At 47.2% G+C, this 13544-nt stretch overlaps 1 protein-coding gene across 1 annotated transcript in view; it reads left to right on the top strand.

The window, feature by feature from the left end:
- Positions 1 to 4072: 4072 nt before the first annotated feature.
- cntn2 (contactin 2) overlaps positions 4073 to 13544 on the top strand; it is a 124784-nt gene continuing 115312 nt past the window's right edge. Inside the window, exon 1 of the mRNA XM_055654883.1 lies at positions 4073 to 4299. The gene's annotated coding sequence lies outside the window, so the exon portion shown is untranslated. The remainder of the gene's footprint in view (positions 4300 to 13544) is intronic.

The following is a 13544-nucleotide window of genomic DNA, read 5'->3' as shown; positions in this document are numbered from 1 at the left end:
TTCGTTCGGAACTGCAGATGCTGGAAAATCGAAGGTACACAAGAAAGCTGGAGAAACTCAGCGGGTGCAGCAGCATCTATGGAGCGAAGGAAGAAGGCAACGTTTCGGGCCAAAACCCTTCTTCAGACTGATCGGGGGTGGGGGGGGAGGGGGAGAAGAAAGGAAAAAGGAGGAGTAGCTCGAAGGCTGGGGGATGGGAGGAGACAGCAGGAGGGCTGAGGAAGGGGAGGAGGCAGCAAGGACTAACAAAATTGGGAGAATTCAATGTTCATTCACGTACATTGTATTAATTCATTGATTCATTTATACTAAGCCAATTAAACTACAAACCCGCAGGTCTTTGGAGTGTGGGAGGAAAGCGAGGAAATCTCGGAGAAAACCCAGGCAGGTCACAGGGTGAACGTGCAAGCTCCGTACAGACAGCACCCATGGTCAGGATCGAACCCACTGTAGGGCAAGTAGTTCTGCCGTTCTGTGTAAAATATTTTGCAAAATGTTAACAGGACTTGCTCGAATGTGGGGCTTGTTTACACTGGAGCAATCGGCCCAGCCTGTCGTGGTGTAACCTTCACCCATCTGTCGAACTGTAACACTTCCAATTACTGCCGTGACATCCGTCTGGTCTCCTGCCGCCAAGTCCACGTCACAGCTCCTTTGATTCTCTGGGTTCAGTCTCTCCAGAGACAATCTCTCAGATGACTTCAATGCAAGCGAAGAGACACTGTGTAATAGAGTGGAGCAGGTGACAGGCCCTTCAGCCCACCGAGCCTCTGTCAGCCCTCTACCACGCAGTTCTACCCATCCACCAGGGCGGCACGGGTGGCGCAGCGGTAGAGTAGCTGCCTCACAGCGACAGAGACCCAGGTTTGTTCCCGACTACGGCTGCTGTCTGTACGGAGTTTGCAAGTTCTCCCCGTGACCTGAATTCGTTTTCTCCGGGATAAAAACATAGAAAATAGGTGCAGGAGTAGGCCATTCGGCCCTTTGAGCCTGCACCGCCATTCGATATGATCATGGCTGATCATCCAACTCAGTATCCCATACCTGCCTTCTCTCTATAGCCCCTGATCCCTTTAGCCACAAGGGCCACATCTAACTCCCTCTTAAATATAGCCAATGAACTGGCCTCAACTACCTTCTGTGGCAGAGAGTTCCAGAGATTCACCACTCCCTGTGTGAAAAATGATTTTCTCATCTCGGTCCTAAAAGACTTCCCTCTTATCCTTAAACTGTGACCCCTAGTTCTGGACTTCCCCAACATCGGAAATAATCATCCTGCATCTCGCCTGTCCAACCCCTTAAGAATTTTGTAAGTTTCTATAAGATCCCCCCTCAATCTTCAGTTCCTCCAGTTTCCAATCTTCAATCTTCAATCTTCAATCTCCAGTTTCCTCCCACACTCCAAAGACGTACAGGTTTGTAGGTTAATTGGCTTGTTGTAATTGTAAATTGGCCCAAGTGTGTGTAGGGCAGTGTTAGTGTGCGGGGATCGCTGGTCGGTGCGGACTAGGTGGGACAGAGGGTCTGTTTCCGCTCTGTGTCTCTAAACTAATCTTAGACCTGATGGGCCAAATGGCCTAATCCTGCTCCCAGTGTAGGTACAGGCTCAGATACTCTACACCTGCAGAGGGCTTTGACAAGTACTGTTTTTGCCAGGTGTTGTCATCTTTATGCAAAGATTTGTGTGATGGTAGTTTGTGTTCCTGAGCCTGGAGGCATCAGTTTCACCTTCATTGCTACCATAATGGTAACTGCATCTCAAACAGCAGCAGCGAATCTAAATATAAAATGATATTTATAAAAGATTCAATACTGGAGATATTTAAACATGTCACACACGGAGCATTATCCGCTTCCACTGGAGAATAGAGGACTTCAATTTCAATCAAGTGTGTGTGTGTGTGTGTGTGTGTGTGTGTGTGTGTGTGTGTGTGTGTGTGTGTGTGTGTGTGTGTGTGTGTGTGTGTGTGTGTGTGTGTGTGTGTGTGTTTATGTTTGTGTGTGTGTGTGTGTGTGTGTGTTTGTTTGTGTGTGTGTGTGTGTGTGTGTGTGTGTGTGTGTCTGTGTGTGTGTGTGTTTGTGCGCGCTCGTGTGCGCGTTTGTGTGCGTGTACGCATGTGTGTGCATGCAATTACACATGTGCACGTGTGCGATTGTGTGTATGTGCATGTGCGTATGCATGTGTGTGCGCATGTCCGTTTGTGCATGTCGATGTGTGTTGCATGCACTTGTACGTTTCCCACGTGTGTGTGTGTATATGTGTATGTATGTGTGTGCGCATGTGTGTGTGTGTGTGCATGCGTGTATTTGTGGAGAGAGAGAGAGAGAGAGAGAGAGAGAGAGAGAGAGAGAGAGAGAGAGAGAGAGAGAGAGAGATGTATGGGCAACAATAAGAGACAAGAGCATGTTTGAATATACCAGGGTGTAACCGAGGGAAAAAGATAAAAAGACAATTGAGGGAAAAGCTAAAAGAGTGAGAGAAAGGGCGTGTGAGAAAGGATGAGAGACTGAAGGAAGAAATATGAGAGATAAGAGTAGTGTGAATGAGGCAAAGGGAATGCAAGACAAAGTATGTGTGGGAGTGTGAGAGAGGGTGGAGCTACATAAAAGAGTGTGAACAAAGTGAGTTGAACGAGAGAGGAAACAAGACAGAAGGTGTATGAGAGGGGATGGGAACGAGAGTGCATGAGGAGTGATGTTAGAAGCAGTGGGAATGGGAAGAGTGATGTGCATTTTGTCAGTATTATGAAGTGATCTCGGGGCAGTATTTCTCTCATTCATTAACCCACAGCCATCTAGTAAATGCAGCCTTTGTTTATGGCGATCAGTCTCTGACAGAACAACTTTGTCCCCGCTGCGATCAGACTCTTCAACGGACTCTCATATTCTCAGCATGAATCACTGGTTTTCCAATCTACCTCACGGTGGCATTTGCACTTGTTTTGGTGCCTGCTCTTTCTCTGCAGCTGTGTAACACTATGTTCTGCAGTCTATGTTTATTTTTTCTTTTTGCACGCACTGATGTGCTCGTGTACGGTGTGAGTTTGTCTGGACAGCGCGCATGATGATTGCACGCACACACGCACTGTATCACGGTACATGTGACAATACTAAGCCATTACCAATGCCGACAAACATGTCGCTAATGACGGAACGCCACACACGGTCTCTGAAGGTGTGTACGCTCACCTCTAGGTAACATTCCCTGCTGCACAAATAGGGAGAGGGGGAGAGGGAGAGGGGGAGAGATAGAGAGGGGGAGAGGGAGAGAGACAATAGACGCAGGAGTAGGATGAGGGAATGGAATGAGAGAGGGAGAGAGAGAGAGAGAGAGGGAGAGAGAGAGGGAGAGAAAGAGAGAGGAGGGAGAGAGAGGGAGAGAGCAGAGAGGGAAAGGGAGAGAGGTGGAGAGAGAGAGAGGGGGAGCGAGGGAGAGGGAGAGATGGAGGGAGAGGAGAGGGAGAGAGGAGAGAGAGAGAAAGGGGAGAGAGGGAGAGAGAGAGAGTGGGAGAGGGAGGGATGGAGAGGAGAGAGGAAGAAGAGGGGAGAGAGGGAGAGAGGGAGAGAGGAGGGAGGGGGAGAGAGGGCGGGAGAAGGAGAGAGACAGAGAGAGAGAGAGGGGGAAAGAATTTTGTGAGAGTAAAGGAAGGTGGAAGTGAGAAAGGGAGTGTGTGAGAAGAAAAAAAAGAGAGGTATGTGAGGAGGGAGAGGAAAAGAGATGTGTGCGGGAGATAGAGAGAGGGGGGGGGTGAGAGAGAGAGAGAGAGAGAGAGAGAGAGGGGAGAGATGTGTGTGACAGACGGGAAGAAAGGTGTGTGTGAGAGAAGTGTGAAATAAAGATGCGTGATGGAGGGAGTGTGGAAAAGAGATGTGCGAGAGAGGGAGCGGGAAATAAAGAGGTTTGCCGGATGGGGATCAAGAGAAATAGACGGATAGAGAAAGGGAGGGAGAGAGAGAGAGAGTGAATGAATGAGTGAGTGAGTGAGAGAGAGAGAATGAGTGAGTGGGGAAGAGAGGTGGAGAGGGCGGCAATGATGTAAATACTGTCAGTTTATGAATCATGTATGAAGTGGTGCTGGGGCTGGGCGAATGGAAGGCTCGCAGGACCAGCCACGTTGCTGGGATGGGAGGAGCTGATTCTAGTGCAGTTACTGCAGTGCCAGTGACACACATGCAGACGGCTCTTGAATAACGTTTCAGAAAGGGGGAGAACCCAGAGAGAGAGAGAGAAATCTCCCGACAAGCTGTGACTCCGCTCCAAGGATGAGCAAGGGCTGCAGGACCGCGTTGATGCTGAAGGTAAGGGGTGGTCTCAATTCATTCAGCCTGTGCTGATTTGATTTTCTTTCAGGGATGCTGCACAGCAGAGGCAGAGGCAGCAGCAGCAGCAGAGGCAGCAGCAGCAGCAGAGGCAGCAGCAGCAGCAGCATCCCTGTACCAGTGTACTGTCGGGTGCAGCTGCAATGCCCTGTCTGTGGCACAGACGCGGTGAGACAGCCAGTACTAGATGGGTGGAGCGGCGTTTAGTCAGGGCCCGAGGACCGTTGCTGCTCGTATAATCCGGGATGGCTCGCCTGCAATAGGGGGGGGGGGGGGGCTATAGGTCACTTTCAATCGTGTCAGCATTAGTACAGCATTCTCCACAGCACCCGTTTCACTGGATGGTACAACATCCCTCTCTGCCGCTCTCCCTCTCCCTCTCTCTCACACTCTCTCTCTCTCTCCACCTCTCTTATCTCTCCCTCTCTCCACCCCTCTCTCTCCCTCTCCCCTCTATCTCTCTCACTCTCACACCCTCTCTCTCTCTTTCTCTCTCTCTCCCCCCCTCTCTCTCTCTCTCTCTCTCCTCCCACCTCTCTCTCTCTCTCTCTCTCCCACCCTCCCTCTCTCTCTCCCTCTCCTCTCTCTCTCTCTCCTCTATCTCTCTCACTCTCTCACCCTCTCTCTCTATTTCTCTCTCTCTCCCTCTCTCACTCTCTCTCTCTCTCTCCTCTCTCCCTCTCTCTCTCTCTCTCTCCTCTCTCTCCCTCTCCCTCCCCCTCTCTCCCTCCCCTCTCTCTCTCTCTCTCTCTCTCCCTCTCTCTCTCTCACCCTCTTTCTCACTCTACCCCTCTCTCCCACTCTCCCACTCTCCCTCTCTCCCCCCTACCTTTCTCTCACACTCTCCCTCTCTCTCCTTCTCTCCTCCCTCCCTCTCTCCCTCTCTCTCTCTCTTTCTCTCCATCTCGCTCTCTCTATCCCTCCCGCTCTCTCTCTCTCTCTCTTTCCCTTTCCTCTCTCGCCCTCCCTGTCTCCCTATCCTCTCCCTCTATCCCTCTCTCTCTCCCCCTTCTCTCTCTCTCCCCCTTTCTCTCTCACACCCTCTCTCTCTCTCTCTCTCTATCTCTCTCTCTCACCTTCTCTCTCCCTCTCCCTCTCTCTCTCTCTCATCTCAACCTCTATCTCTATATCTCTCTCTCTTTTTCTCTCTCTATCTCTGTTTTTATTTTTCTTTCGCACTTTCTCCTTTCACAGCCTTTGACTTTTCACTCTTTCTCACTCCGATATTTTCTCACTCATTCTCATTATCCGCCCCTTCATTCTTTTTCTCTCTCTCATTCTCCCTCGTATTCTTTTATATCTCTCAGTACGCCTCTCTTCTGTTATAATATTATTTCATGTTCCTGCTACTCGTCTCTTTTCCCCCTGGCGTGCACGTGCCCTTTTTCTCTCTTTCTCTCTTTCTCTCTCTCCTATCTTCTCTCTTTCTATCTCTCTCCCTCCCTTTCTTTTACTTTCTTTCTTTCTCTCTCTCTTCTGTCTTCTCTCTTTCTATCTCTCTCCCTTTCTTCCACTTTCTTTCTTTTTTCTTTTTCCCTCTCTCTATATTAATCTCTCTCGTTATGAAACATAGAAAAATAGATGCCAGCACCGCCATTCAATTTGAGCCATTCAATATGATCATGGCTGTTCATCAGTACCCCGTACCTGATTTTTCCCCATATCCCTTGATTCCTTTAGCCCTAAGAGCTAAATCTAACTCTCTCTTGAAAACATCCAGTGAACTGGCTTTCACTGCCTTCCGTGGAAAAGAATTCCACAAATTCATAACTCTCTGGGTGAAAAAGTTTTTCCTCATCTCAGTCCTAAATGGCCTACCCCTAAATCTTAAACTGTGACCCCTGGTTCTAGACTCCCCCAACATCGGGAACATTTTCCTTTTTTTTCTCCCCTCTTAATTAACCCCTTTGTCCTTCTCTGTTGAGTTCTAAATTCCACCCAGTCCTCCGGTTTGCTGCTTCCTCTGGCCAATGTATATGCCTTTTCTTTGGATTTAACGCTGTCCTTGACTTCCCTCGTCAGCCACTGTTGAGCCGCCCTCCCCGTTTTATTTTTTTCGCCAGACAGGGATGAACAATTTCTGGAGTTCATCCATGCGGTCTTTAAATCTTCGCCATTGCATCCCCACAGTTAACCCTTTAAGTATAATTTGACACGTCTATCCCAGCCAACTCCCGTTATAACCTTCAAAGTCTCCTTTGTTCAAGTTCAGGACCCCAGTCTCTGAATTAACTGTGTCACTCTCCATCCTAATGCAGAATTCCACCATGTTATGGCCACTGTTGCCCAAGGGGCCTTGCACAACAAGATCACTAACTAATCCTTCCTCATTGCACAATACCCAGTCTAGGATGACGAGCCCTTTAGTCGGTCTCTCTACATATTGGTTTAAAAACCCCATCCCGTATACATTCCAGGGAAGTCTTTTAGGACCGAGATGAGAAAATCATTTTTTACACAGAGAGTGGTGAATCTGTGGAATTCTCCGCCACAGAAGGTAGTTGAGGCCAGTTCATTGCAGGAAATCCTCCTTCTTAGCCCTGCTACCAATTTGGTTGGCCCAGTCTATATGTAGATTAAAGTCACCCATGATAACCGCTGTAATTTGCTCCACACATCCCTAATTTCCTGCTTGATGCTATCCCCAACCTCCCCACTGCTGTTTGCTGGTCTGTATACAACTCCAAGCCGTTTTTTTCCTTTGCTATTTCGCGATTCTACCCAGACCGACTCTACAGCATCCAAGCTAATGTCTCTCCTTGCTATTGCATTAATCTTCTCTTTAACCAGCAATGCCACCCCACCTCCTCTACCTTTCTGTCTATCCTTCCTGAATATTGAATACTCTCTCTCCCTCTCTCCTCTCTTTCCCTCCATTCCTTCCTTCTCACTTCTCTCTTTCGAAATCTTTTGCTTTCACAGCCCTTTTCTTTCTTGTTGTTTCTCCTTTTCTCTCATCCGCCCGCATACTTTCTCCCCCTCAAACACCCACGTTCTGTCCATTCTCCTTCATGTCCACTTCATCTCTTCATGTTCACTCTCGTTTCATCTCCCACTTTTCTTCCCTATGTTATAACATGTATAAATATATATTCAATATACGTATATGTGTGAGAGAATATTAAATATTCTTTAATGTTCTTTCTCCCCCTTTTCTACATCTCTCTGGTCTTTAACTCTCTGTCTCTCTCTGTATATGTCTGACTCTGTCTCTCTGTGTCTCTCTCTCTCTCTCTCTCTCTCTCTGTCTCTCAATTCAATTCAATTTTAATTTTCAATTCAATTTTAAAACTTTATTGGCATGATAAAAAAAACATTGTTATATTGCCAAAGTATAAAACATGACATACATGTTTAAAATGCATAAGTATAAATACAAGTACACAGTGCATGGATAGATATGTCCCTGTACATAAACTCGCAATAGGCCTATAGCCCTTTATTGATGCTACACGTTCTTGTAGCTGTAAGCAGTACAACACAATAGCAAGTTTAGCAATTCAGTATTAATTTCTTAGTGTTAGTTAATGTCAATTAGTGTGTGCGTACATATGTGCATGTTGGTCATTCACCGTCTCTCAGGTTGTGGCATGCTGTTACGTATTGTGCACCAAGATGTGCCGTATTTCCTTCGCTAAGGATTATTCTTAGTTTTGATATATCATCTAGTTCTTTAAAATCAGGGGTTGCCTCACTGAGTTTGTCAAAGTATGCTTTCCTTGTTTTTTATCAATTTTGTTGCATTTTAGGAGGAAGTGCACCTCTGTTTCAACCTCATCTCTGTCTCTCTCTGTCTCTCTCTGTCTCTCTCTGTCTCTCTCTGTCTCTGTCTGTCTCTGTCTGTCTCTGTCTGTCTGTCTCTCTGTCTCTGTCTCTCTCTCTCTCTCTCTCTCTCTCTCTCTGTCTCTCTCTCTCTCTCTCTCTCTGTCTCTCTCTGTCTCTCTCTGTCTCTCTCTCTCTCTCTCTCTCTCTCTCTCTCTCTCTGTCTCTCTCTGTCTCTGTCTCTCTCTGTCTCTCTCACTCTCTAAGTGTCTCTCTTTCTCTCTCTCTATCTCTCTCCTCCCCCGATTCGCTCCCTCCAACTATTTCTCCTTGTTTGTGTTAATACCTATCTACTTTTATCCCTCTTCTATTCTTCATTATCCCTTTAATTCTGCCTCTCCCTCACTCCTAGTTCTGTATCTCTCCCTGTCTTTCTCTCTATTCATCTCTAATTCCTTTCCTCCCTATCATATACCATTTTGAGGATTGGATAGACGCTATTCCTTGGAGCACAGGAGGATGAGGTGTGATGTTATAGACGTGCACAAAATCATGAGGAATAGATCGGGTAAAGGCACAGAGTCTCTCTGCCCAGGGGAATGCAGGAGTTACTTGAAATTAGAGAAATTGATGTTCATACCATCAGGTTGTAAGATGCCCAACCTAAATATGAGGTATTGTTTCTACAATTTGAGTATATGATGTAAATTTATTGTTAGTGTGTGTATGGTAGTGTTAGCGTGCGGGGATCGCTGGTGGTGCAGACTCGGTGGGCCCAAGGGCCTGTTTCTCTGCTGTATCTCTAAACTAAACTAAACTAAACTTGCAAGAACATCAAACTTCTGCAGACAAATTCTCTCATCATTAGTTCTGGGCATCATCAGGAGGAAGAAAGAACTTGCTTTTGTCTGTCCTTTCCTCGTAAGTTCATAAGTGATAGGAGCAGAATTAGGCCATTCGGCCCATCAAGTCTACTCTGCCATTCAATCATGGCTGATCTGTCTTTCCCTCCTAACCCCATTCTCCTGCCTTCTCCCCATAAACCCCTGACACTCATACTCCTCAACTATAAGAAAGTAAATCCCCCTTCAGGCTAATCTTACAATGTTCTTGTGACAACGAAATCTGGCAGCTTGTTTGTACACAAGTTTCCACCGGGCCAGATACGGCAGTTTAGTGATTTTAGTTGATGTATGTGTAGACTTTTTGTCTTTCTGTACTTTTTGAGTAGGCTCCGCTCCGTCAATGTCTGCAGTAGGTTGCTCAGTAGGTAGGGTGATTCAGACTGGTGTGTTGGTGGGATGTGAATGGCATTAGTTTAGTTTAAAGATACAGCACGGAAACAGGCCCCATTCGGCCCACCTAGTCCGCACCGACCAGCTATCCCCGCAAAGTACTCCAGCACTTTGTGTCTATCTTCAGTATAAACCAGCCTTCCTATACTGAGTCTTAATTAGTACGGGTATCAGAGGTTGTGGGGGAAAATGCAGGAGGGACAACTTTGACATTTACACCAAGCCAATTAACCTACAAACCTGCACGTCTTTGGAGTGTGGGAGGAAGCCGAAGATCTCGGAGAAAACCCATGCATGTCACGGGGAGAACGTGCAAACTCCGTACAGGCTAACACCCGTAGTCGGGATCGAACCCGTGACCCGGGTCTCTGGCGCGGGTCTAAGGCAGCAAACTCTACCACTGCACCACCGTGCCACCCTCACTGGCGTTATATAAATGCAGGGCCTTCTTACTGACGTCTGAGATTAGCGAGTTTTGTAGCTGTTGGCTGAGCGAAGGGCAGGCACGAAATACTCACTGCTCACAGTCCAGCAACATCGCTGCCTGCTCCGAATACACTATCCAATTATGTACCTTGTATTTTGTCCCATTCGCTTGAAATGGATTACAGTGTTATTTCAGCCTCAGTCCCTTGGGCTCCAGCTGTTAGAAAATTAATTACATGTTAAAATCCTGGGCAAAGTCACGTGCTTTAAGACTCTCAGAGAGTTGTGAGTCTGTGGAATTCTCTGCCTCAGAGGGCGGTGGAGGCCGGTTCTCTGGATACTTTCGAGAGAGAGCTAGATAGGGCTCTTAAAGAAAGTGTAGTCGGGGGATATGGCGAGAAGGCAGGAACGGGGTACTGATTGGGGATGATCAGCCATGATCACATTGAATGGCTCGAAGGGCCGAATGGCCTACTCCTGCACCTATTGTCTATTGTCTATTGAAAAGTAATGCAGCTTCAGTCAGAGCTTCCCAGTGACAATTAGGAATGACACATAAAATATTAAACATTAATAATAGATACATAGAAAATAGGTGCAGGAGTAGGCCATTCAGCCCTTCGAGCCTGCACCGCCATTCAATATGATCATGGCTGATCATCCAACTCAGTATCCTGCACCTGCCTTCTCTCCATACCCTCTGATCCATTTAGCCACAAGGGCCACATCTAACTCTCTCTTAAATATGGCCAATGAACTGGCCATGATCACATTGAATGGTGGTGCTAGCTTGAAGGGCCGAATGGCCTACTCCTGCACCTATTGTCTATTGTCTATTGAACAGCGAGGTAATGTCGGCAAGGTCTGGACTTCCCAAATTCAATTTCCAATCCTCCGGAGTGCACACAAAAGCAGGTCATTGATGTGAAGACTCTGTTTAATTTAGTTTAGAGATACAGCGCGGAAACGGGCCCTTCGGCCCACCGGTTCCACGCCGATCATCGATCGCCGAACACTAACACTATCCTGCACACACAAGGGACATAGAAACATAGAAAATAGGTGCAGGAGTAGGCCATTCGGCCCTTCGAGCCAGCACCGCCATTCATTGTGATACCCCATTCCTTCTTTCTCCCCATATCCCTTAACTCCGCTAACTTTGGATATGGAGGGATGTGGATCATATCAGGGCCGATTAGATGTGAATAGTCGGGGGTTATGGGGAGAAGGCAGGAGAATGGGTTTGAGAGGGAAAGATAGATCAGCCATGATTGAATGGGGGAGTAGACTTGATGGGCAGAATGGCCTAATTCTGCTCCTATTAACTAATGAAATTACATGAACGTATTTAAAAGGCTTTTAGATGGGGGCATGGATATGCAGGGAATGGAGGGCTATGGATCAAGCAGAGGCATTTGAGGTTAGTTTATCTAGTTTATTATGAGTTTTACAGAATATTACAAGATATATTACAGCGATATGCAGCAGCACAACTGAATCTGTAAACATAGTCTCTATAAAACCCATAATAAACAACAAGAATTTCACTTGTGCAGTTTACACCCCAGCAGTATGGATATTGACTTCTCTAACTTCCAGTAACCCTTGCTTTCCCTCTCTCTCTCGATCCCTCACACTTCCTAGTTCGCTGACCAGTCTGACTGCCCCCCTGATTAAATTTTATCTCTGTGTGCTTCATTGTCACCTTCTCGTAGCTAACATCCTGCATTTCCCTTGATCTGCGTCTCTTTTCACACCTGACCCTTCCTCACCTCACTGTCTCTCCCCCCTCCCCTGACTCTCAGTCTGAAGAAGGGTCTCAGCCCCGAAACGCCACCCGTTTCTTCTCCCCAGAGACGCCGCCCGCCCCGCTGAATTACTCCAGCATTTTGTGTCTACCTTTGGGTATCTCTTCATCTGTTGTGGGCAGAGTGATAGTTGAATCAATACCATTCTTCAGAGCAGACACAGCAGTGCAAAGGGATGCGTTTATCCCACTGTAAACATTTAAAGAGAAAACAGCCTTATTATTGAAAGGCTGATTCAGGTATACTGAGCCATACTGCATCATCTGTTGAGATCCCAGAAGGATCAGGTCAGGCTGGGCGGACAGGAGATTGAAGACTGAAACGCGTGTCGGAGGCAACGTTCAGATCAGACACCAAACACAGCACATGTGATCAGCTCTTTACCCTACATTAGAGGATAGACATAGGGGGGCAGAGGTTGGACAGGCTGCGGGCATGAACATTGAATTCTCCCAATTTTGTTAGCCCTGCTGCCCTGCCCTATCTCGGGCTCCTCCTCCTCTTTTCACCTCAGCCCCATCAGTCGGAAGGGTTTCGGCCCGAAACTCCTCCTCCTTCGCTCGATAGATGCTGCTGCCCTTGAGTTTCTGGATTTTTGAGACCTAGCAATAAAGTCCTTTGGATGGGGACCAAGGGGGGGGGGTGGGGAGGTTTGAGAACAAATGGGGCCAAGCCAAGGACTAACGTTCCTGCCTTCTCCCCATATCCCCTGACTCCACTATCTTTAAGAGCCGTGTCTAGCTCTCTCTTGAAAGCATCCAGTGAACCGGCCTCCACCGCCCTCTGAGGCAGAGAATTCCACAGACTCACAACTCTCTGTGTTTATTCCCCAGAATCTGAATGTTTCTTGTTGAAAGCCATTGTCATTTTATTAATTGACAAGACGCGGTTCCTTGTTTTAAGAACCACATTTGCCCTTGAGATAGCATTGGTAAACAGCATGGTTTAGAATTGGAATCAGCCTTGAGAAGCTGTCGAAGTCCTTGTGGGGGAAGCTTCTCTACAGATCCAATCACTCCGCGATTGCCTCCTCTATTTAGGTAGATGGCGGCAAGGTTGCGCAGCGGTAGAGTTGCTGCCTCACAGCGCCAGAGGCCCGGGTTCGATCCTGACTAGGGGTGCCGTCTGTACAGAGTTTGTGCGTTCTCCCCGTGACCTGCGTGGGCTCTGGGGCTGTCAGGCAGCAACTCTACCGCTGCGCAACCTTTGCCGCCATTTACCTAAATAAAAGAGGCAAATGACTCTATGTAAATGCCACACACACAGATAGTTGCACAGGGAAAAGATATTAACACAGAGGGAGATATACCGGCACATTATATTATTCACCAAGCAATGTACACTTGGAAACAGAAATAGATAAGTCAAGGACATGGACTGGGATTGTGCAGTGGCTTTTAATGCTTTTTGGAGAGACGCCATTACTGTTTAATAAGCTCTCTGCTAATTGTTTGCTGTATATAAAGATTCGAAAACACGGTTGTTCATGAGGACATGCTTTATTTCTCAATCGCAACATTGGTTCAATCAAATCTTCATTGTAAACCATTATCTACCATCTTCTCTGATGTTACAATAGGTTTTGATATGATTAAGTTTTGCTGGAGTACAACTTGGAAATGGGTTCTCTCTCTCTCTCTCTGGCTTCTGTTTTTTTGCTTGTTGGTTGAGAAAGATGGAAGGAAGGGGGTTTACAGAGTCATAGTCATATACAGCGTGGACACAGGCCCTTCAGCCCAACTTGCCCATGCCAACCAACATGCCCGATCTACACCTACCTGTGTTTGGCCCATATCGCTCTAAACCATGGGCAACGTTCTTCCCCAACTTTGTGGCATCATGGTGGCGCAGTGATAAGAGTTGCTGTCTTTACAGTGCCAGAGAGACCCTGGTTCGATCCTGACTACGGGTGCTGACTGTACGGAGTTTGCAC

Source organism: Leucoraja erinacea, chromosome 24 (assembly GCF_028641065.1).
Source record: "Leucoraja erinacea ecotype New England chromosome 24, Leri_hhj_1, whole genome shotgun sequence".
NCBI classification, from domain to species: Eukaryota; Metazoa; Chordata; class Chondrichthyes; order Rajiformes; family Rajidae; genus Leucoraja; species Leucoraja erinaceus.
This window is presented reverse-complemented; position numbering and strand designations above follow the sequence as displayed.